The following is a 26,439-nucleotide window of genomic DNA, read 5'->3' on the forward strand; positions in this document are numbered from 1 at the left end:
CTGAGCTGTCCTAGCTTCAAGTTGCCTCATATCAAGTTTTTCAGGTTACCAGTCTGCATGGCACCTATATTAATTATTATTATTATTATTATTTTTTGTAAACCTAAGGTTTCCGCAACCTCCCTTTCTGCCTCAAAAATTTAAGTCCTGAATTGCTGAACAATAAACACCACAGTATAACTGCAGAAACAGAAGTTTCACCTAAAGCAAGAAATTGTTGGCATGTTCATCCTGCTGAATGCAGAGCCAAACTGGCACACTGATTTCTGTAGATCCTTATGAGAAAGTTCCTTTAACAGGAATTACACCAATAGGAAGTTATAGAAATTACACTACAAACCTATAGAAATTAAGAGAGAATTTTAGGCTCTAGGACCCTTCTGTTGAGTTACCTTAGGCCCAAGTGCAAAACCCCTGCATTAAGGTGGGAGATAATTATTGTGTGTCATGCTAGCCACCAAAAAAAGGGTGGGAATGTTTCTCTCTGGCCCAAAGAAATAGGATAAAAGAGTTCCTAGAGGAAAACCATAGGAACAGTCAATCTTGGGGAAGAAGCTTAGGCTGGGTTTTGTGCAAGAATCGTTGAAAATTTTCAAAATTTTAAAAGTTTAACAAATTGCCAGAAAATAGGGGTGAGTTTTGACACTAAATTAGGGTCTATGTACTCTGTTGAGAAGCAGGGAGGGACTAAGATCATTTACAGGATGTTATCCTTTCTATAGACTTTTTTTTAAATCATCCCATAGATTTCTGAAGGTTGGTTAATAAATTGTACATAAAGGTTATCAATCCCTTTTGAATTCTGTAGCACTTTTCCATAAGCAATTATAATGGGGAGTGCTTCACATCCTCAACATGTAGAACAGGAAATGGGGCTTGAGGGAGTGGTGTGCAGGAAAGCAGCTTTTGTAGAAGCAGCAATGTTCAAAGTCACATGAGTACATTTTAAAAAGTGAATTTTAATGATCATAGGTGCTGATTTAAGAGCTCCAGAGTGTGACATTCTCTAATAAATACACAGTGTGAGCAGTGGAAGCAGAAGGTTAACCTTCTTCTAGTCTAATGCAACCTGTTGATTCTAAGTAGGAAAGCCCACATCGAGAGGCAAGACAACATGGTCCCACTTGCTTATTCCTTGGAGACTCTGTTGACACTGCCAGTCAGTGCCTTTTGAAATAGTAAGTTAGTAATATGGACACTTGTCCATTATGGAATGAATAAAAGACATCATTCATTTCACCAATACCAACATACTGTGTTATCTCACATGATGCATTCCCCTCAGCCCCATCTGCTTTTTGATGAGAACTCTTTGTTTCCCCATCTATAACCCATTGTTTATTCACTGTATCATATTATCTAGAATCATCTTTCGATGCATCTTTGTGTGGTGCTATGTTGAACCTGAAATTGTGTCTACGGCCTTCCCTTTTTCCAATGCATCTGTTGTTGATGAGAAAATTAGTATAGCATGAGTTGGGTTTCACAGATGCAAGGCAGCAATCATGTAATGCTTCCTCTTCTCCATAGCTCTGTGTTCCTCTCTTATGTTTTTCCAGAGAATTAAGAGGCACAGAAGTCAGGTTATCTTGGCTTATTCATTTCCCCTTATTTTTAAAGATTTGAAAAACATCACCCTTCCTCCAGACCCTTACCTGAGGGCCACCATTTGTTAAATATTTTTGGTAGCACTTCTACAACTTAGTAATATTGCATGTCTACAATACTTTTCTTCTTAGGATCTCCAAGCACTTTACAAACATTAATTAATTAAGCCTCATGGAATGCATGTGAAGTAGGTATATATCATTCTCAATTCGCAGACGAGAAAACTGAAGCACAGAGACATGGTGTATGACACTGTCAGGAACAGCAGTCAAGACTTATAACTCACAGGCCCCTGTTGTTAAAATCCAAGAATACTTCTTTCTTTTTTCAGAGAATTCCCTAAATGCTTCTCACCTCCCCAGAACCTACTCGAGGACAGTCACAGTCATTAAAAGGGAGATTTTCAGAGGGGTAAGATAGTTAAGCACCCTGCTCCCACTGAAACTGAATAGGATTTGAGGCATCTAAATCATTTAGGCTCTTTTGAAAGCCCCAGCCTTAGTTAAATAAAATAATCCTTCATTATTCTCCTTGCTAGAAGTCATATCTACATCTTCCATTTTGCTGTTAGAATTTGATTCTATACTATACCTCTATACCAGGAGTCGGCAACCTTTCAAAAGTGGTGTGCCGAGTCTTCATTTATTCACTCTAATTTAAGATTTCACGTGCCAGTAATACATTTTAATGTTTTTAGAAAGTCTCTTTCTATAAGTCTATAATATATAACTAAACTATTGTTGTATATAAAGTAAACAAGGTTTTTAAAATGTTTAAGAAGCTTCATTTAAAATTAAATTAAAATGCAGAGCCCCCTATACCAGTGGCCAGGATCCGGGCAGTGTGAGTGCCACTGAAAATCAGCTTGCATGCCACCTTTGGCACGCGTGCCATAGGTTGCCTACCCCGCTCTATACTCTTCTTTAAGCAGGTTCAGTAGACTGGATAGTCTAGTGACATCATCTTTCACCCTGAAAATTTTTCTCCTACAGTTTTTGTTTACTAATGACACCAAAAAAAGGTCCAGGACAGGGTACAATCACAGATCTTTAATTGCTAGATGGGATGCTGCCGCCCTCAGAAGCATTTTCCCTTTGGGAATTGCAGGGAGCTAGTTTTCACAGAGCACACACCACTTAATTCTAAGCTACTGATCAAACCTACGCCTGCCTGATTCCCAAACCCTTCATCTGAAGAAAAAATAATTTTCCATCTGCCAATGATCAGGTTGCTATGCATGTGCACCGTACACCTGAGATCAAAGATTTCTGGCAAGTAGTGTTTGTTAGTCTGCGCCTGCACAGTTACTCCCCTTGTGCTCTAAACTGAGAGTATAAGGGGCAGTGCAGAGTGACACCTCTCCAATTCCTCTTCTTATCATAAAGCAAATAAGATCCCAAGCAGAGGGGAAGGAGGACAGGTAGTGGAATACAGATAGGGACCACATATCTTGAAGAACCTCCAGTTACAAGTAAGTAACCTCCATTTCTTCTTTGAATGCTGGTCCCTATGTGTATTCCACACGTGGATGATGGATAAGCAGTATTTAAAGAGAAGTGGGCTGAGAGGATGCAGTTGGTATAGATGCTTGTAACACAGCAGTTCCAAAAGCTGCATCTGCAGAGGACACTTGAACTAATGTGTAATGCTTCATGAATGTATGGGTTATGCTCCAGGTAGCCGATCTACAGATATCCACTATAGGTACCTCTCAAAGCGATGCTGTTGAGGTTGCTTGTGTCCGAATGGAATGGTCTCTCACCCCATCCAGGGGAGGAATATGCACTAATTAGTAACACAGGATGATGCAGCCAGAGATCCACTTAGAGAGTGTCTGAGCAGACAAAGCCCTTCATGACTGTTCCGCTATAGTGACAAATAGCCTTGGTGATTTTCTAATCAGTTTTGTCCTTTGCAGGTAGAATCCCAGAGTTCAGCTGACATCCAGAGAGTGAAGTTTCCTCTCCTCATTGGAAGAATACTGGTAAGTGGATAGGTTGATTGATGTGAAACTCTGAAGTGACTTTAGGGATAAATTGCGGGTGCAGGCAAAATAAAACCTTCTCTTTATGAAAAACAGTGTATTGCAGGTTTGCCAGGAGTGCTCCCAATTCACTCATCCTTCTAGCTGATGTGATGGCAACTAAAAAGGTGCCTTCATGGAAGCTGAAACATAGAATATGTGGCCAACGGTTCAAATGGTGGTTTGGTAAGTACTTACTGTATGAAGTTGAGGTCCCATTGTGGTGCAGGTTTCACCAGCAGTGGCAGGGTCTTAACTAGGCCCTTCAGGAATCTAATTGTTGCTGGGTGAGTAAAATGGAGTTTCCCTCTACTGGCAGATGGAAGGCACTGATTGCTACTAGATAGACCTGCAGAGGACTAATGGAAAACCCTGAAGTTTTCAAGGACAGGAGATAGCCTAATACAGCAGGGATACCTGCAATTTCTGGAGATGACTAATTACATTATCCCCAGGTAGAGAAACACCTCCATTTAGCCAGATAACATTTGCAGGTTGGGACTTTCCTACTTTGAGAATAGATTAAACAGTCTACGAGCACAAACATTCTAGGTCTGATGCCCATTCAAATACCAGGCCATGAGGTGAAGTGGGCCTGGGTTGGAATGTCTGATCTTGCCATTCTACTGGGTTAGTATATACAGGGAGGGTTGGATACTGATGGGACAACAGGTTGACATTCACAGAAGGTCCAGAAACCAGAACTGTCTGGGCCAGTTGGGTGTTGTGAGAATGACCCAAGCTTTGTCTCAATGATTCTTCCATAGAATTTGTGGTAGCAGAAGGATGGGAGAAAACACAGATCTGAAATAGTCTGTCCAGGATAACAGAATGGCTTCATCCCTGGAACCATGGCCCAGAACTGCCTTGCAGCAGTAAAGGGTGAACTTCTTGTTCGTTTGGGGATACATACAGATCCCAGGAAGGTGTTTCCCACTGTGTAAAGATTTTGTTCGGGAAGGAACTGTGTATCTCCCACTCATTGTCTGTGGAGAAGTACCTGCTGAAATTGCCCACTAAACAATTCTGTACACTAGGTAGGTATGTAGCCAAGACAGATATGTGGTTACTGAAGCACGAGTTCAGACAACTGACTACTTCTAAGCAGAGAGAAAGGAATTTTGCTCCATCTTGTTTGTTTATGTAAAAGACCGCTGTCATGTTGTCTGACATTTGGACATGGCGAGACCGAATAAGTGGGAGGAATGTGTTGCAAGCCAGACATAAAAATGTTAAGATGATGTTAAAAAAAAAAAAAGTGAACAGAGTTTGAGCATAGAAGTTTCTGGTTATCAGGGAATAATGTACAGATTATCGAGGGTGCAAAGTTTGGTTTAAGATCAGGTGGCATAAGGAATATATAATCTGCAATATCCCCGATTGGGGGTAAAGGGTTGATGGGTCAAAGTACAGGCATTGAGATATGACGGTATGAAGTTCATAAAGTGGCTATGTTCGGGTGTGGAGTATAATGAGTGGACATGATGATGAGGATGGATTGACCCTCATTTGGTGAGATTTAATGTTCAGGGAGTTTATAGTTCCCGTTCATATGATCCAACTACTCTCAGCTCTAGCTGATATCCATCCTGGTCTCCCGAGGATGCCAAGTGGCCTTGTGCATTGTGGTTGTCCAGATGAGCTCTCCATCCAATAAGGGATGCATCTGTGATAATGGTCACACCGAGTGCAAGTGTGATGTGTTCAAGGTAATCCACCAGGCAAGTTAAGTGATAACTCTAATGGGAATGGTTACTTTGATGTTTATGTGGTCTCTGTCTGGTAAGTAGATGGATCAGAGCCAGATCCATAGGCAGTGTACTTGAAGACTGGTGAACAGTGTTATAGAAGTACATGATGCCATGTGGCCTAATAGGGAAAGGCAGACCGACAGTGGTTGTGATCTGAAAGTGACTTTCTTATAAAATTGTTCATGGTCTGCAATCTTTCTCTAGGGAGGTAGGCCCTTGCTGAGATCAAGTCTAGGGTTGCTCCTATAAACTCTATAGTGGGAGTCAAAGTGGACTTTTCTTTGTTCACATAGATTCCAAGACTGCCAGAAGATGAAGCAAGAACTAAGTCACCGACTGGACCTCCCTTATTGGAGAGACCAATACGGAGCCTGTCATCCAGATATGGAAAGACTGTGTACCTATGACATCTCATTTGGGTGGCCACCATTGAGAAGACCTTCGTAAAAACCCTGGGTGTTGTTGCTAGCCCGAATGGGAGTACTCTAAATTAGTAGTGTTCTTGTCCTACCAGAAACCTAACAAACTTCCTGTGGGATGGATGACTGTCCACATGAAAATAAGAGTCTATCACGTCGAGAGATGTGAACTGCATTTCCTCGTGTAGGGAGGGAATTATTGATGTCAACATAACCATTCAGAATTTTATTTGTGAATAAAAACATTTAATTGGTCAAGAATGGGTTTCTATTCTCCATTTTTCTTGGGGACTAAGAAATATGGTGAGTAGAACCCCTTCGCTATGTATTAAGGTGGACCCCTGCCACACGGGGCCAGGTGGGTGCCCCGGAGCTTGCGGAGCCGGGCAGAGGCCCTGGATCCTGGACTCCTGCCATGCGGCTGCCCCGGAGTTTGCTGGGCTGGGTGGCTGCTCTGGACCCCTGACCCCGTGAGGCTGGCCGGGAGCCCCAGACCCCCACCATGCAGCTGGCCCGGACCCCCGCCATGTAGGGCCAGCCAGCTGCCCGCCATGGACCCTGAACTCCCAACAAGTGGCTGCCCCAGAGTTTGCGGGGCCGGGCGGCTCCCCCGGAGCTTGCAGGGCTGGGTGGATGCCCCGGACCCTGGATCCACGCTGCCCTGGAGCCCCACAGTGCGGCTTCCCCAGAGCTTGTGCGGCCAGGTGGGTACCCCGGAGGTTGCGGCTGCCCTGAACCCAGCCACGCGGGTCAGCCGGCTGCTTGCCCTGGACCCCTGCCATGCGGCTGACCCAGAGCTTGCGGGATCCAGCAGCAGCCCCAAATCCCCACCATGCAGGGTCGGGCAGCTGCCCTGGAGCTCTTGGGGCCGGGCAGCTGCCCCGGACCCTGAACCCCCAACCCTGTGGGGCCATCCGGGAGCCCCGGACCCCCGCCGCACGGCTGCCCCAGATCCTGCAGGGAAAGGCGGCAGCCCCAGACCCTGAATCCCCACTGCCCTGGACCCTCGCCGTGCGGTCGCCCTGGAGCGTGCGGGGTTGGGCGGGTGCCCTAGACCCCTGACCCTCGATGCTGGCCGGGAATACCAGATCCCCGCCATGCAGGGCCGGCCAGCTGCCCACCCTGGATCCCTGTCATGTAGCTGCCCCAGAGCTTGCGGGGCCAGGCAGCAGGAGCTTGCGGGGCCAGGCAGCAGCCCCGGACCTCCACCGCGTGGGGTCAGGTGGGAGCCCCGGACTCCTGATCCCATAAGGTCAGCCGGGAGCCCTGAACCTCCACCACGTGGCTGCCCTGCACCCCCACCATGGGACCAGAGGCAGCCCCGGATCGCCACAGTGCAGGGCCAGGCAGCTGCCCTGGACCCTGGACCTCCCCCGCACCATTGGGCTGGCCGGGAGTGCCATATCCTGCGGGGAAAGGCAGCAGCCCCGGACTCTGGATCCCCGCTGTCCTGGACCCCCGCCGTGCGGCTGCCCTGGAGTTTGCGGGGCCAGACGGGTGCCCCGGACTCCTGACCCTCGAAGCTGGCCAGGAGCACTGGACCTCCGCCGCACGGCTGTCCCAAACTTTGTGGGGCCGGGCGGCAGCCCTGGAAATTGTGGGGCCGGGCAGGGCCGAGTGGGTGTTCCAGACCCATGACCCCACAAGGTCAGCCGGGAGCCCTGCACCCCCACCATGTAGCTGACCCAGAGCTTGCAGGGCCCAGGCAGCTGCCCCGTACCCTGGACTCCCCACCCCGTTGGGCTGGCCGGAAGCCCCGGTCCCCCGCTGCCCCAGATCCTGCAGGGAAAGGCAGCAGCCCCGAACTCTGGATCCCCGCTGCCCTGGACCCCCACCATGCAGCTGCCCCGGAACTTGCGGGGCCAGGCGGGTGCCCCAGACCCCTGACCCTCGAGGCTGTCCCCGCTACAGCAGGGTCGGATTGTAACTCTAGACTCCCACCGTGCAGGGTCAGGCACCTGCCCCGGACACTGGACCCCTAACTGCACAAGGTCAGCCGGGAGCCTTAGACACCTACCATGTGGCTGCCCTGGAACCTCATCGTGTGGGTCAGCTGGCTGCCCACCCTGGACCCCTGCCACGCAGCTGACCCAGAGCTTACGGGGCCGGCGGCAGCCCCTGACCATCACCATGAAGGGCCGGCTGCTCGCCCCGGACCCCCGCCATGCAGCTGACCCAGAGCTTGCAGGACCCGGCAGCAACCCTGGACCTCCACCATGTGGAGTTGGGCGGCTGTCCTGGAGCTAGGCGGCTGCCCCGGACTCTGGACCCCCCGACCCTGGAGGGCCGGCTGGGAGCCCCGGACCCCAACTGCACAGCTGCTCCAGATCCTGTGGGGCCAGGCAGCAGCACCGGACCCCCAACCCCACGGGGCCAGGCTACAGCCCTGGACCCCCGACCCCACGGGACCGGCTGGCAGCCTCGACCCTGGACCTCTGCCATGCGGAGCAGGCCCAGCAGCTCTGACCCTGATCCCACTGTGCTGGGCAGTGGGGCAGCCCAGATCCCACAGTGCCAGGTAGCCAGGAACCCGGACCCTGCCACGCAGCTGAGCTGGGCCGCAGCTGTGTGCTAATTGGGCTGTATGCGGCCCGCAGCCTGCTGGTTGAGAACCACTGTTCTAGATGCAGTGTCAGCTGCATCCACTGCCTTCCTCAAGAGGGCCAAGAATTGGGCACTATCCTCTTGAGGGGGATTATCTTCTGGTAATTGCTGAAATCATATTTTGCTAACAAAGCTTGATAGTTAGTAATACAGAACTGAAGACCTGTAGAAGAAAACAACTTCCCTCCCTGGAAGCCTATCTCACCACCCAGGCAAGCTGAATTTAGTGATAACTGGTCACCTATGCCACAGAACACAATATATTCAGGTTACTTCCAGTCCTAAGGGACAAGCCACATACCTCAGATCAGTTTGTATTTTAGATCTCACACCAAAGAATGCCTATAGTCAATCCTGTAATAAACTAACTAAAGGTTTATTAATTAGAAAAAAGAAATTAGAGAGTTATTTATAGGTTAAAACAAGCAAGCATACACATAAAAATGAGTTATCGTCTATGGTTCCTAAAGACAACAGAGATGTAGTAATCTGTCCATTCAAAATATCTTTCAGGGAGGATGAAGGGGTAATATCTGGGGTCTGTGCCTTAGTTTAGTCTCTCTGGGTCTGTAAGAGTTCAAACAGCAAAGAGATGACAATTTTTCTTGGGACCCTGTTTTATCTTTTACATTTAGCCTTCGAGTCCATGAGAAGAGCTCCCTTGAATGTAGTAAAAAGAAGAACAGGAGTACTTGTGGCACCTTAGAGACTAACAAATTTATTAGAGCATAAGCTTTCGTGGACTACAGCCCACTTCTTCGGATGCATATAGAATGGAACATATATTGAGGAGATATATATACACACATACAGAGAGCATAAACAGGTGGGAGTTGTCTTACCAACTCTGAGAGGCCAATTAATTAAGAGAAAAAAAACTTTTGAAGTGATAATCAAGATAGCCCAGTACAGACAGTTTGATAAGAAGTGTGAGAGTACTTACAAGGGGAGATAGAATCAATGTTTGTAATGGCTCAGCCATTCCCAGTCCTTATTCAAACCGGAGTTGATTGTGTCTAGTTTGCATATCAATTCTAGCTCAGCAGTCTCTCATTGGAGTCTGTTTTTGAAGTTTTTCTGTTGTAATATAGCCACCCGCAGGTCTGTCACCGAATGACCAGACAGGTTAAAGTGTTCTCCCACTGGTTTTTGAGTATTTTGATTCCTGATGTCAGATTTGTGTCCATTAATTCTTTTGCGTAGAGACTGTCCAGTTTGGCCAATGTACATGGCAGAGGGGCATTGCTGGCACATGATAGCATATATCACATTGGTAGATGTGCAGGTGAACGAGCCCCTGATGGTATGGCTGATGTGATTAGGTCCTATGATGATGTCACTTGAATAGATATGTGGACAGAGTTGGCATCGGGGTTTGTTACAAGGATAGGTTCCTGGGTTAGTGGTTTTGTTCAGTGATGTGTGGTTGCTGGTGAGTATTTGCTTTAGGTTGGGGGGTTGTCTGTAAGCGAGGACAGGTCTGTCTCCCAAGATCTGTGAGAGTAAAGGATCATCTTTCAGGATAGGTTGTAGATCTCTGATGATGCGCTGGAGAGGTTTTAGTTGGGGGCTGAAGGTGACAGCTAGTGGTGTTCTGTTATTTTCTTTGTTGGGCCTGTCTTGTAGGAGGTGACTTCTGGGTACTCGTCTGGCTCTGTCAATCTGTTTTTTCACTTCAGCAGGTGGGTATTGTAGTTTTAAGAATGCTTGATAGAGATCTTGTAGGTGCTTGTCTCTATCCGAGGGATTGGAGCAAATGCGGTTATATCTTAAAGCTTGGCTGTAGACAACACCCACAACTATTTCACATTTGGGGACAATATATACCTTCAAGTCAGCGGCACTGCTATGGGTACCCGCATGGTCCCACAATATGCCAACATTTTTATGGCTGACTTAGAACAACGCTTCCTTAGCTCTCGTCCCCTAACGCCCCTACTCTACTTGCGCTACATTGATGACATCTTCATCATCTGGACCCATGGAAAAGAAGCCCTTGAGGAATTTCACCATGATTTCAATAATTTCCATCCCACCATCAACCTCAGCCTAGATCAATCCACACAAGCGGTCCATTTCCTGGACACTACTGTGCTAATAAGCGATGGTCACATAAATACCACCCTATACCGGAAACTTACTGACCGCTACACTTACCTACATGCCTCCAGCTTCCATCCAAGACACACCACACGATCCATTGTCTACAGCCAAGCTCTAAGATATAACCGCATTTGCTCCAATCCCATGAAAGCTTATGCTCTAATAAATTTGTTAGCCTCTAAGGTGCCACAAGTACTCCTGTTCTTCTTTTTGCGGATACAGACTAACACGGCTGCTACTCTGAAACTTGAATGTAGTATATTTCCAAGGTGTGATAGGGCCATTCACCAACCCTTTGAATTGTGATGTTCCTTAATGGTTCCTAACTTTCTGTTGCTTTTTTGACTGCTGCTGCACACTGAGTAGATGTTTTCAGGGTATGATCCACGATGATGCCAAGATCTCTTTCTTGAGTGGTAACTGCTAATTTAGACCCCATCATTTTATATGTATAGTTGGGATTATGTTTTCCAGTGTGCATTACTTTGCACTTATCAACACTGAATTTCATCTGCCATTTTGTTGCCCAGTCACACAGTTCTTTGAGACCCCTTTGTAACTCTTCACAATCAACTTTGGTTTTAACTAGATCAAGTAATTTGGTATTGTCTGCAAATTTTGCCACTTCACTTTCAGATCCCCCCTTTTCCAGATCATTTATGAATATGTTGGACAGCACTGGCCCCAGTATAGATCCTTGGGGAACCCTACTATTTACCTCTCTCCACTGTGAAAACTGACCATTTATTCCTTCCTTTTGTGTCCTATTTTTAACCAGTTACTGATCCATGAGAGGATCTTCCTTTTTATCCTATGATTGCCTACTTTGCTTAAGAGCCACTGGTGTGGTACCTTGTTAAAGGCTCCCTGAAAGTCAAAGTATACTATATGAATTGGTTTCAGAGTAGCAGCCGTGTTAGGCTGTATCCGCAAAAAGAACAGGAGTACTTGTGGCACCTTAGAGACTAACAAATTTATTACAGCATAAGCTTTATTATGCATAATATAGCATGCATAGTGGGCAATAGCCCACAAAAGCTTATGCTCTAATAAATATGTTAGTCTCTAAGGTGCCACAAGTACTCCTGTTCTTTATATGAATTGGATCACTCTTATCCACATGCTTGTTGACCCCCTCAAAAATTGTAATAGATTGGCGAGGCATGATTTCCATTTACAAAAGTCATATTGGCTCTTCTCCAAAATATCATGTTAATCTATGTGTCTGATCATTCCAGGGATGGGCAAACATTTTGGCCCGAGGGCCACATCTGGGTATGGAAATTGTATGGCGGGCCATGAATGCTCACAAAATTGGGGGTTGGGGTGTGGGAGGGTGCTCCGGGCTAGGACTGAGGGGTTCAGAGGGCGGGAGGGGGATCAGGGCTGGGACAGGGGGTTGGGGCGCAAGAGGGGATCAGGAGTGCAGGCTCCGGGCGGCGCTTACCTCAAGCAGCTCCCAGAAGCAGCGGCATGTCCCCCCTCTAACTCCTTCGCAGAGGCGTGGCCAGGCAGCTCTGCGTGCTTCCCTGTCTGCCGTTTCCCGGCCAATGGGAGCTGTGGGGGCGGGGGCAGCATGGTTGCCCCTACCCGTAGGAGCCAGAGGGAGCATATGCTGCTGCTTCCAGGAGTCATGCGGAGTGGGGCAAGCCCCCGACCCTGCTCCCCGGCTGGAGCGCCAGAGCGGGGTAAGCCCCAAACCCCGCTCCTCGGTGGGGGCTCGAGGGCTGCATTAAAACATTTGCAGGGCCAGATGTGGTCCTCAGGCTGAAGTTTGCCCACCTCTGGATAATTCTGTTCTTTACTAAAGTTTCAACCAATTTGCCCAAAGTTAAGTTTACTGGCCTGTAATTGCCAGGATCACCTCTGGAGCCTTTTTTAAGCACTAGTGTCGAATTAACTATCCTCCAATCATCTGTTATAAAGGCTGATTTAAGCGATAGGGTGTCCACCCCACACAAGGCCTGAAACGGTTAAGGTGGCTTACTGGGCCAATTAACTGCTTATGCTGCACCTGGAGGAGGAGCCAGGGAGCAATGAGGACTAATTAGAGATGGTTCTTAGCTGGACAGGAATAGGAGGGGCCTGTATAAACCCAGTAGGAGAGAGCAAAAGGGCCATGAAGCGGGAGCAGCTGAATCCCAAGAGAGCAAGACTGAGCGTAACAGACTGCAACTGCAGGAAGGGGTGTCAGCCAGGCAGAGTTAATTTCCTGGTGCCATGAGGCATTCCAGCAAGGAGTAGAGCACCCTGTGACAATTACATACCAGTTAGTAGTTCTGCAATTTCAAATTTGAGTTCCTTCAAAACTCAACAACATACACAGGAAGCAGATTAAGCACTTTGGTCCTGCAACCAAGTAATGGGTATTATGTCTTTTTAACAACTGCTCATCAACCCTTACTATACCTAAATTATGGGAACAAGTCCGTGTAATGGCTCAATTGAAGCCGGGGAAGGATGCATCTGACCCAAAGAACTTCAAGGCAATATCAGTCCTATGTCACCTTTATAAACTTTCTGAACGCCTTATTCTCAACCACCTCTCCTCTCATATTGAACAGCATCTAATACCAGAACAAGCCAGATTTAGACTCACACTGGCCAAATATTAAATATCACCCAGCATATGGAAGATGGATTCGAGAGAGGCATGATAAGTCTACAAACACAGCGCCTGTTATTAGCAGCATACAATACAGTCAGCCACCAAAACCTGCTTGCCAAAGTCTACGATATGATTAGGGCCCTAATAAATTCATGGCCGTGAAAAACACGTCATGGACTGTGAAATCCAGTCTCCTCCATGAAATCTGTTCTTTTGTGTACTTTTATCCTATACTATACAGATTTCATGAGGGAAACCAGCATTTCTCTAATTGGGGGGGCACCAACCCAAAAGGGGGAAGTTCCTGGAGGTGGGTCTGACCCAGCCCCGGTGGAAGCCCTTCAGGGGAAGAGGAAATCCCATCCCTCATCAGCCTGACCAGGAACAACAGCTGGAGCACAGTGTATGGTAGGAGCCCTTGGCCAGGGCGCCCCCAGCCCTGCCCCTCCCCGTCTCTGGGCCCAGCACCCCGACACTTGGGGGCAAAGGGGCCTTGGGCTGGCTGTGTGTGTGTGTGGGGGGGGACACCACGGAAACCCTCCCCACCCCTCAACCACAGTACCCTGGGTGGTCACCCACATTGCCCACCCATAAGGCCAGCCCTGCCCCTCCCAAAATTGAGGACCCCCCTCTATCATGCCACCCTCACTTCTGTGCTGCTGCGGGCGGTGGTACTGCCTTCAGAGCTGGGCGACCGGCCAGCAGCCACTGCTCTCCAGTCACCCAGCTCTGAAGGCAGCGCCACCGCCAACACCACCACAGAAGTGAGGGTGGCAATACTGTGACTCCCTACAATAGCCTTGCGCTCCCACCCCTCCCATCCACTTTTTGGGTTGGGACCCCCATGGTTACGACACCGTGAAATTTCAGATTTAAGTATCTGAAACCATGAAATTTATGATTTTTAAAATCCTGAATTTACCTGAATTTGGTAGGCCCCTAGATATGATGCATGACTACCAACTAGTGCAGCTCATGTGATCTCTTCTGGAGAACAGATGTTTTTACATAGAACTGTGCCAGAAATGGAGCCGCTGGAGACGACAATGAAATGGCTTCTTACCGTGCAGTGTGCTAGCATCAACCCTCAACATATATACCAATGACCAGCCCAAATAGAGCAACATGAGGAGTTTCATATATGTCTATGATCTATGCATCACATTACAGGAGAAGTGCCACTGTTGAGAACAGACTGTCATGTGCATTGAGCAACCTCTCAGCTTATTACAATAAGAACCAGGTTCGCGCCAACCAGACCAAGACAGAGGTGACGGCTTTTTACCTATGCCATCAAGAAGCCAAGCAGAAACTAACCACCACCTGGGATGGAATCCCACTGGCTAATCACCCAAGCCGATCTACATGGCGGTGACATTGGACAGAACTTTCCTTCAAAGCACATGTAGAAAAGATGGAAGGGAAAGCTAGTGCCTGCAGTAACATCCTCCGAAAGATGGTCACCCCAAAGTGGATAGCTAACCCAGCTACTTTGCGAACCACTGCTATTACCATGTGCTACTCTACAGCAGGAGTATACATGTCCACTATGTGAACAATCTGTCTATGCCAGGAGTAGCCAACCTGAGCCTGAGAAGGAGCCAAAATGTACCAGTGTACATTGCCAAAGAGCCACAGTAATACATCAGCAGGCCCCCCCATCAGCTCCCCCTCACCCGATCAGCCCTCTCCCTCCCTCCCCCCACCTCCCAATCAGTTGTTTCATGACATGCAGGAGGCTCGGGGGGGGGGAGGGAAGGGGAGGAGCGAGGGCACGGCAGGCTCGGGGAGGGGGTGGGAAGGAGTGGAGTGGGGGCAGGGCCTGTGGCCAAGCCAAGGGCTGAGCAGTGAACACCCCCGGGCACATTGGAAAGTTGGCGCCTGTAGCTCCAGTCCCGGAGTTGGTGCCAATACAAGGATCCGCATATTAACTTCTGAAGAGCCACATGTGGCTCCAGAACCACAGGTTGGCCACCCCTGGTCTATGCTAAGAAACTAGACCTGGTTCTAAATGACAGTTGTCATGTAATAACTGGAATTCTAAAGCCAACACCAAAGGATAGCCTGTACTTATTGGCTGGCACTGCACCACCTGATATCAGCAGGAAGGTAGCAAGCCAAAGGGAAAGATCATGGCAGATGGAAGACCGAAGTCATCCACTATATGGTTACACAGGAGTAACAGAACACCTTAAATCACGAAAGAGTTTTATAACAAGTGTTGTGCCTTTGCAGACAACAGTTGGCAAGACACGACTGAGGTTATGGAATAAAAGACTAATGCAGTCGGATGCACAAACAGATCTGAAACCCCAGGAGGACCTTCCCAGAGGGGCCAATAAACACTGGTCAATGTGGCACTGCCTGAACCGCCTGTGTATGCAAACTGGTGGATCAAACACTAACCTGATCAAATGGGGCTACTCTAATGACAGGAATATATGTTAGTGCAGTGAATTGGGGAGACCTGTACGGAGAAGGACCTTGCAGCAGTGACAGAAAGAGCCATTGCTTGTGCATAGTTCTGGAAAAAACCTCGTTTGTGACAAGGACACAAGAAGACGACTGTGGTGGATTTCTTTGGTATTTTCCTTCGTCAACTATGTTAAATTTAATTGTATTAGGATTGCTATTACTGAGCGGTTCAGCTATATTTACCTCTTGGACCAGATCCCGTACTTCACTTAGGACTAACTCAAGAACTGCCCCTCCCATTATGGGTTCTAGGACTAGCTGCTCCATGGAGCAGTCACATTCACGGTGTCTAGACATGTTATTTCTGCATCCCATCATGAGGTATCATGTACCCAGTCAATATGAGAATGGCTGAAATCCCCCATTATTACTGGGTTTTTCTGGTTTTGTAGCCTCTCTAGTCTCCCTGGGCATTTCACAATGACTATCAGCATCTTGGTCAGGTGCTTGGTAGTATATTCCTATTGCTATACTCTTACTATTCAAGCACGGAAATTCTATCCATGGAGATTCTGTGGTACAGTTTGGTTCATTTAAGATTTTTACTATATTTGACTCTGTTTTCTTTCACATACAGTGCCATACCCCCATCAGCACATGTCTATGTATTTTGTATCCTGGTATTATTGTATCCCATCGATTATCATTGTTCTGTCAGGGGACCGGCTGTAGGCGGTCAGGCCTAATGGCTGGAGTCTGAACCAGAGCCAAAGATTGAGAAAGTTGGAGTCAGGAATCAGAGCCGAGGGTTGGAACCGGATTACCAGGAACCAGGGAAGGCAGGAACAGGGTTGGTTCTGAGGCAGGAGCAAGGCTAGGACAGGACTAGAACAAGACTGGGTGCAGGGCAGGATCTGGACTGGAGCTGTGGAGGAGTAAAGCGGGAGAAGGACCTGGCAAGAGACGGCAGGGAGACAGAGTCCGTGGGCATGTGCATTGAGCAGCCAGCCAGCTACTGCTGCTGCTGAGCTTAAGAAGTGACCTGCTGGCTTCCTCAGCCAAATCAGGCAGGGTGGTCCATCAGGCAGTTTAGCTGACTCACTAGGATGTCAGGAGTCCTCAGCAGGTGCAGCTGTAGGGCCTTACTCCTGACATGTTCCACAAGTTTCTGTAATGCCTGTTATAGCAATATCCTCATTTCACAGCAGGCACTCAAGTTCACCCATCTTAGTATTTAGACTCCTAGCATTTGTATACAAGCACTTAGTTCAAATTTGTCCATATTTAGTTGTCTGTTTTCATGTGAGGTAATTGAATGGGACTTTTTTATTTGACTGTTTCTCTTCAGTTCCTACCTGTAATTTATCGACTTCAATTGCTTCCTCTTTACTAGGATATAGAGCACCCCCTTTTTAATAAATCGTCCCCTAACTGATGTTTCTGTCCAAGCCATCTAAAAAACAGCAGCAAAACAAACAAAAGTCCTCAGTAACATCCCAAGTAAGCTGGTTGTACATCTCCTTAAAGGACACAATAGTTCTTGCACTAAATGACTTTGCACTAAATGCATCTTTTCATTTATATTACTCCTTAAACACTTCTTCCATGAAGTCTTCCAACAATAACCCAACCAGGAAAGAAAGTCATCACAGTGTGAGTGGACTTTTTAAAGATCAGCTAGTGCACAAGGTGTCCAAACTGTATTGTGTGTCCATTTTAATATATAAACTCCTTGGAGCTGGGAGCATCTTTTCCACTCTTTCAGCACAGTGCAGAGCATACCAATGATGGTGATGCTCAATGGATAATAAATATTATTTAACTATTCCTCTTCTGGTAAGGCCCACAAAGAGAGAAGAAATTCAAGTAATGAGAGAGAAAAATACTGTAATAGAAGAATCTCAAGATGTGCCCATAACAAACCTACATATCCATATATTATTTTAACTATTTTCTTTCCTACTGCCCTCTTCCACATAGCAATCCCCATTGCTTGCTGCTCCCATTCTTTGTCACCTGTCCAAAATTAGATTATAAACTCCTCAAGGCAGAGGATATGTTCTATTTGTTCTTCTGAGTGCCCAGTACATTCTTAATGTTATTGAATTAATCAGGAACTGAAATCCAGAAGCACTCATTTCCAGATTGTAGAACTGACCAATAGTGGTTCCTATTAGCAATTCACATTAAGGGTGCTAGTTGATATGTCTGAATATTGTTCAAGCATTTTCCTTCTCTCTGATGCTGTGCAATTCTTGTCATACTTTTGAACTTATTGATTCCGTTTCTAAACTCTTCTTCAGTAGTTTAACTCAAGTGTAGAAAGAACATATGTATCCAGGTCTCCATTACCTGGGGTAGGTAGAGTGGGTGTTTAGATGCCTGTCTTTTTTTTGTGTGCATCTAACAATTCTTTTTCCATGTAAACTGAGACCTTTCCGCCTACACGATAATTCCTCTTTCCTGTTGAAAAAATGGGTTTCCTTGTTATCTTTGCACTGCCTATTAGACTCAGGCCTGTATAATTTAGGGATTGTACATCAACTGATGGTTATTGTCTTTTTATGTGTTACAAATTCTGATCCAAATGTGAGAATGCTTGCAGTCCCAAGAGAGCTCAGTCTCCCAGCCCAGAACTACATTTGCAATAGAAAGTCAACATATTATGAAATATTTCTCTTTTCAGTTTTACCTTGAGAATCCAGTTTTTCCTGGGCAACTAACAGATTGAACAAATGAACACATTATGTTTTCTCTTGGAATTCATGGATGCATATGAAACATATATAAAAAGAAGAAAAAAAATACCTAAAATGAGACAATACTGTCCAAAAACTGAGGTGCTGAGTTCTGTCAGCTCTCGTTGCAGTCAGTTACAGTTAAGGGTGCTCAATATCTTGCAGGATCAGACCCTTAAAATGTAAGAAAATGATACTTAAAAGTCCACTGCATACTAATGTATTATACACACCAACTTCCTTCCTTCCTTTGTATATAGTAGACATGGATCCAGACCAGATGACAGGTCCCAATCACCTTGAAAAATGGGGAAGTTCATATCTAGAGCTGACCTTTGCAGTTTGGGCCGATAACTAACAAATTAAATGAATGTGTAATATCTACATATTTTTCCACTCAGGGGAAACACCTCATAGTCAGAATTAAAGTCCCAGAGTTGCTGCAATAGCTTCATGTTCTCTAAAATACAGTTTCTCCCTTCACATATTTTCCACACTAGTCCCAATTTCTCCTCTCCACACTAAAAATACTTTCTAACTCTTATCTATAGTACAACAATCCTCCTGTGAGTTACAAGCATTAGATCCAATAATCTGATTGATTTCTTGGGGTTTGTGTTTTCATTTTGACATACAGCAGGGGTTCTCAAACAGGGGGTCGCAAGCTGTCAGCCTCCACCCCAAACCCCGCTTTGCCTCCAGCATTTATAATGGTGTTAAACAGACAAAAAAAATTTTTCATTTACTAAGGGGGGTCACACTCAGAGGCTTGCTGTCTGAAAGGAGTCACCAGTATAAGAGTTTGAGAACCACTGACATAGCGCCTACAAAAAGGTGGACACGTGTACAGTGACGCACAGGTAAGCAGTGCCGGAAAGCCACGTGAGTGAGCAGTGTCAAAGGACTGTCCGGCGATATGCACAGAGGAGACATAAGTGCACTGGGAAGTGCATGAGAGACAATGCATTGATGGGCAGTAATGCAGGAATAAGCAGTGAACTCTTAGGATTATACCCAGTGAATATCAAACAACCTCCTGAAGTTCCTGGGGCTGCTGCTTGGAACCAGCTCCACACTATCGCCCTAGTGTCTCTGGGGCCATAGCTCAGGCCAAACCTAATATTCACTATTATCCCAAATCCCCAGGGCCATTGCCTAGACCAAGCCCCCCATTCTCCATTACTCTGAGGCCAGACGAAGGCCCATATTTCCTTACAAACAGCAGCTTACTGTTGTGAATATAAACCTCACTATTGTTACCACCGGCAGCGCCCACTTTTGTGGCGCTGACGTTTGAATGGCGCCTGTTGACAAGGACACATTGCACACAGGTAAAAAAAAAAAAAAAATCCATTATTGCTACAAAGGTGTTTATTAGCAGGGTAAAAATTACAAAGAAAGGCTGCAAACAGCACCAGTGTTTTCACCCTCCCCCCAGGCAGACATTACAGAGAAAGGGAAACCCCAGTAGCGAGCAGAAACAGTCAATCACTTCACCAACAGATACAGCAAAAAGGCAAACAGTTCCATTGACACAGAAAGCAGGTGAGTGAGCACCACAGCGCAGCGAACCTAACCGAATCCTCCTAGCAAACGTGACAAAAGCCAAAGCAAAAACACAACTGACCTGAGTGCATGTAAAGCAAGCTACGAATACTGTACCAGGCCTGCTGCAGCAATGCCGAGGTTCTGCCTAGAAGAAAGAGAAAATAAAATAAAAAAACATAATAAACAGCAAGAGAGACCCCCAGTCAGCAGAGATTTTAACAGCCGCATGACAGACAGGCAGCATTTTGCCAGCAAGGCAACAACCGACCGGATAATGACATTTACAGCAACACAGGAGAGCGAGAGAGATCTAAAAAGCTCTTTTCCCTTGCTCAGAATTTCCACTCTGACTTGATCAATTGCATCCTTTCCTTGTTCACGTCTAACTGGCACAAATGACCCCACATTTGTGCTGTTTACTGCATTTAGATAGGGGAAATGGGGCTTTTGCCAGAGAGAAAGACCCCCATTACCTCCCTACAATCGGCCATTACAGGAAGAAGCAAGGGAGAGTTTTACGACAGCTCCCAGCATTCTTACTGCCTACAACTCCCATACTGCACACGCTCAACTCCACTGTTAACCCTTTTGTTACACTCAGGCAACTTTGTGCCACCAAAGCTACAGTCTGTTTCCTATACTTTCCTCCTCTACCACAATGTATAAACAGCAGCTAACATATGGTACAATAACAACAGACATTATGTTAGCTTTCTCCACTCCAACACATACACATGACAGGACTCCTTGATCATTTTAGTGGAAAAGGCTATTTTAAAATTCTTCAGAACAATAACAGATCTGCAAATGCAGTCCTCAAATGTTTATTATGAATTGCACATTCAAGTTCAGTCTTTTTCTAACTAGCAAATTTTCTTGCAGATTTCTACATTTCTGCAGTACAGAGTTGCTGGTCACTATTATTATTATTTATTTTGCCTTTCCTCTGTAACTTAGAAAAAGCAGATGAAAACTCTCCTTCTACCTAAATGCATTTTTCTACATTTCAAAAGACAAATTCTAATAGATACATTAACAGAAAAATATCCTTACAAGCCAAAAAGTCTTTTGTGACAAAGCTAGCAAAAGATACTATATTTTCCCGCAATGAAACTGATGGGAAACTCAGTCATACTATCATGTTTCTCTCTGTCTTTTTCTCTGTCTCTCTCTCTAGATATTACATATATGCATTCAAGATATGTATCACTAACACTTGTAGCAGTTGTTCAGCTCCTTCTGTTTTAAAATGAGCAACAAACTATGTGTATACAAATCATCTATTGAAAATTGAAAAATAAACTACAACACTAGAATCGGTTAATAAAATAACTAATTTAAGGGGGGGGGATGTTCATTCATGTAATAGATCCTTACAACAAGAATTCCTGGATATTAATTAAAATCAGATTTTTTTTAAAAATCCCTGTTTACTTTCTATAAATATGGCTTATTTGAAATAATTTTTAAAAAGAACATTGTACAGCAAATGCAAGTCAAATGGTTCTAATTTGTAGTGCTCCAAACTGTAACATGCTCAGACGTGTAACTGCCTGACAGACTACACAGAAATCTGGTTTATGCTTCAACCTCTGAAACAAGTGCAAATATCTAAAAGCATTCTGCTATTTCTCCAAAATTAAAATACCAAGTAAAACATACTGACTGCCAGATTTTTTCATACAAACACTTCACTTTCAAAAATAAATCACTACAAATTTATTATTTATTTTAAACTATAAACAATACAGATGAAAGAAGCATATGGACGTTTTCTTTCTTTCTTTCTTTCTTTTTTAAACCCATCAATAACAAACACGCATGTACTCTCTTAAAAAGTTTAATTTCAAATATCTTCTTTCAAACCTAAATCAGTGAATCAGCGAACAGCTTTAACCAAGGAAAACACAACAGGAAAAGCATTTCTCCATGATACTCTTTTCCAGACACATGCTTTATGTTTTTAAAGACAATTCACATCCACACCATTCCAAATGGCATAAATACAATTATTTAGAATTTATTCCTCACTATAGCAATTTTTAGTTTGGTATATTTTTCAAAATTTTCATGGAAAACACAATCAATTAATAGCTATCTTTGCGTAGCTACACTGTTACCTCTTTTTGCACATTTTCTGTCTTTTACCTGACCGTAAGCATTTGATAAGCATTTTACATATACACATTAAAGTAATGAGAAGGATAACATGCTACAAGAAAGGCTCAAAAACAAATTGGAAGTGTAAATGACCTTCTCCCATATTCCAGACGTACCTACAAAATCCCTGCTCACTGGTATGGGATTATATGTTCCATACTTAGGTTGGTCTTTTCATATTTTGTACTCTTTTAACCCCTCAAATGTATAGATTTTAAAAATTGGCATGTTAAAAGGGCTTTATTTAAGGATTTCAATTAAAACAGTGTTATGTTTTGTCATATTACCATAATCCTTCTTTTAAAATCACTTAGAATTTCAGTATAACCTAATTAAGTAATTTTAAGAAAGTCTTAACCCAAATACATAGATCTAATAAAAATGTGTTCTGCAAACAGGAAAAATGGACTCCTGAAAGGGATTCCTCAGGTATGAAGAAAGATATTCAAACATTTGTCTCCCCACAAACTTTGAAATATCAACTATTTTACAATACCTATGTTTAAAACCCTAAATATTGATAATAAAACAAATTTTATCAGAGGCCGAGCATACCATTTTATCGCAATTGTATTTATTTATTTATTTTACATTAAGCAGCATCCTTTCTTTTTCCCTTACAGAGAGAGAGGGAGGCTGGGGGAAGAAAAAATGCTGCAAAACCCTAACTACCTATCTCAATGTATTATTTGTTTCAAAACTCTCGTAAGAACAATTTCTATTGCTTTCAGATATTGTATATTTTACCAATGACAATATTTTTGTTTGGATTTTGCCTTTTAAAGGCTTCAGAATAACATGATGGATTTTATAGATTTCTAATCATTTTAAATCTTTTTTTTAATGCCACAAACTCCCAATTTTGGTAAATGAAATATACTGTATTCATGTCTCTGAATTATCAGAATGGAATAAATTGTCCAAAATAGAAAGATCAAGTGAACTATTGTAATACAATAGAACGTCTAACATATTAACACAACTCCTCTCCCTGATATTAATGTTATATGATATGATTATCAAAACCAGAAAATAGTTCATGAATATAGAGTCCTCCCTTATAAAGAGGCTTTCTTATTGACAAATTTGGCCTCAAGGAACCACTTTTACCCAAAATCATCCTGTCTAGCGCTTTATGCTACTCACAAACTCCCGGTTAATTTTAATTAACTGGGCTGCTTTTAAGATAAAGATCTTTCCTTCCAGTTAACCTAAACAGACTATTTTTAAATGTTTAGCACATCAAATGTATTTGTCAATATAGGAAAATTACAGAGATTTGGGAAGAACTAATTTTTAAATCTTTTTTCTAACCTAACCACAAAAGAAGAATGCATCTTTCATCAGGAATTTATTTTGTATTCTAATGTGATCTGGGCTTGAACACACACAGTTTTAAAGTATTAAGCCATCTTCTTATAACCATATATTATTCACATGCTTTTACAGGGAAATCCAGTACGATGCTACCTTCCTTGCTGCTTTTGTGTAACTGATCAGACGTCTGAAGTACTTCATATTAATTTGTCTGCTTTGCAGCATTTTAACACCCCCCCCCCACATACACACACAAAAATATTTGGATTTCTATGAAATGTCACCAGTAAACTGCAAAATCAGAAAGTCTGGAGGGTCAGGTATTATTTAACCCTCACAGAAATGCTATTTTCTCTCTATGTAAAAACCCATCAGTAACAAGTAGTACCTTACATGAGAACTGGTGCTCACCTCCCTTGGCTGGTCTTCATTCTGTCCAGAACAGCAGCTTTTCCACATTCCCTACAAAATAAGAGAGAACAGGGTGAAATTAATGGGTGTCCAGCCCCTTTTGGGATAGTCAATAAAATTCATTCAAGTTATCTGGCCTTCATGAGGCCTCATATCTCTTGGCCTGAAAAGCATTTTTAAAGCCATGATTACATTTTAATTAAGGCCGTGAAAGAATGGTTCTGATTAGTCTGATGCAAATTTTAAATATTATCTCCATACCTGTGCAAGAGAAGTTCCACAACTCCTGAACCTATTTAGTCATATGTGGAGGCCTGTACATTTCTGCATGCAGCACTTCATCTGCATCGTTAACGTCAGATATCACGCCATCCCTTTATCTTAAAAAAGAAAAATTCTATTTATTTTAAATGCATTTCAAAATAATATTTGCAACTAGTGATTTCTTTGTAGAGAGGGAGGTGTGGGATATTTCCTTCCACTGCAATCTTTCCTTTCCCTGTTCTAACCCTTGAACAACTTCCTAGATAGGTACTGTATTATTCCCCTTTCCTTTATCTGTTTTTCTGTGATTTGCATTCATATATTACGATGTACAATTTGTCCCAGCCTATAGCTTTGAGACATTTGTATACCTCTCTCGCCCGCAAGGACGTTCACAACTAAAATCACCAGTTATGCACTATTTTCATGCTTTATTATTATTATTTTTTTTGCATTTAACATTTAAAAACAAACAGGAAAGGACAAATATTGAAGCCAGTGTGTTTGAAATCTACAGTGCACTAAGGTTCTCAAATGTCCTAATTTCAGGATATAATTTTACAAACCTAAGTAAGTCACAATTTAAAATCAAATAAACATAGGATGCAAGATTTGCAGCTAGACTTAATTTTTTTTAAATCACTTCTTCCATCTTTCAATGCTTTATTATCTCTCAGCCTATGTGGGTGACTGTCTTTTCATTTACATTTTCCTTTCCCAAACGTCAAGGATCTCGAAAGACTGATATGCTTTATTTCATAGGTATTGGCCAGTGCAAACTAAGGCAACATTTGGAACAAATGTTAGCAAACCTAAACTATTTTCTCCCCTGCCACACACACACCTTTTTCCCCTCCGCATTTGATATTTGACCACTTTTCTATACATATGTCTCCTCCTGATCCTATTAAGCCAAACAGGAAGAATTGAGTGTCTCTCCCCCATTTGCTACAGTATCTCTCGTTTTTGTTTTTGACAGATAAAATGCCCTCTACCACCTACTTCACATGTTATTGTCAAGGTAAATATTTTTCCTCTCTAGCTACCTGTTGATTATAAGAACCCATATCCTTCTGGCACAAGGTAAATCCTTTCCTGATCTAGTATTTCCTCTTACCATGGTTCTGATTTGAATGGCTGGGGAACCTGTGGTGCAAGGCAGGAAAGGGAAAAAGGGGTGACATCAGGAGATGCCTTAGGAACATAAAACATACAATATGTTTATTACATATTAATATGTAATATTAACATCACAGACAATATGGTGTTCATTATTGAACCTAATGTTTTAAAGAGATACTATCCACAAACTACTGTTGGGAAGATGGGGAGGGGGAGGAATATGTTACCGGGGTCACTAGTTACACTTTTAAAATTACTAAAAGCAAAGAGGATTTTAAAAATCTGATTTTCTTTTCACCATTACCTGCTTAAGATTTACTTGTTTAGCATTTTAAATATCTGGGAGAGTGAAAGTAGCCTGTTTGGTTTCACTTTAGCTGCTAGTCAGTTTCACTTTTTTGCACTGGCATAAAGTTTTTATTTTGGGGGTTCAACAATACTGCAGGGGAATGTTTCAGTTTTAAAACGAGTCAATTCCATTTAAATGTGAACAAAACATTGCAAAAACATTTCCATCCATAATATAGGACATTAGGAAAACATAACTTTGGGGGCTAAAAGTAATCAACTGCATCCTTGGGAAGTGATGTTTTGGCTTTCACATATCATACTTCAACCTCTGACCTGCTCCTTTGCCCATAGAATTCAACAGGAATTGTGCCATAAACTTCACTGGCAGCAGCATCAGGTCTCTACATCTATTATATGCAGCAAAATAATTCCACATGTAAACTAATCACCTGCTCATAAAACTTAATGCTCAGTTGAACTTATTTTCCTTTTCAAAACATAAGAGTTCCTATATTTCCCTTTTCATGCACTTTTAACTGATAAATGCCCCCCTGACATTGCCCATGTGAAATTAGAGCAAGTCAATCCCCCATGGTTTGTGATGGGGGAAAACATTACATCTCACTTCTACCAACTATGAATAGCTACTTCTTGTGCTTGTGCCAGCCACGTTATATGTGACTGGCCAACAGATATAGAAACTTTATTGTCTTTCACCAGGATGTTGTTTCCCTAAATTTCCCAAATCATATACGTAATCCTCATCGCTTCAGGATCAACCTCAATCTTTTCAGAAACTGAGATTATCAAACGCAGAAAAAACATTAGTTTTTATTTATATTTTCAAAATATATCTTTCTTTCCTTTTTGCTGGTTGTTCCTCCCTTTTTACGGTGTAGGCCCCAAAACCACATTGGTAAACACACATATGCATATATATATATATATGCAAGTGCACACACACACAATGAAAATTCAATGAAAATCTTCCCTCAGCTACCTAAACCGTGCAATTTATATCTGTGTAGATATAGGGGTTGCTGTACCACACTGAGAC

At 43.8% G+C, this 26,439-nt stretch overlaps 1 long non-coding RNA gene across 4 annotated transcripts in view; it reads right to left on the reverse strand.

Moving 5' to 3' along the window:
• The window catches only part of LOC117876982, a 100,162-nt gene that overhangs the window by 10,759 nt on the left and 62,964 nt on the right, over positions 1-26,439 (reverse strand). For 3 of the 4 annotated variants that reach the window (XR_004645591.1, XR_004645592.1, XR_004645590.1), the window contains exons 4-6: positions 23,967-24,085; positions 23,706-23,756; positions 19,897-19,962 (exon numbers count right to left, since the gene is read on the reverse strand). This is a non-coding gene — a long non-coding RNA (uncharacterized LOC117876982). Of the gene's footprint in view, positions 1-19,896; positions 19,963-20,290; positions 20,329-23,705; positions 23,757-23,966; positions 24,086-26,439 lie in introns of those variants that run through there. The other variant, XR_004645589.1, reaches the window with a different exon arrangement.

Source organism: Trachemys scripta, chromosome 4 (genome assembly GCF_013100865.1).
Source record: "Trachemys scripta elegans isolate TJP31775 chromosome 4, CAS_Tse_1.0, whole genome shotgun sequence".
Taxonomy (NCBI): domain Eukaryota; kingdom Metazoa; phylum Chordata; order Testudines; family Emydidae; genus Trachemys; species Trachemys scripta.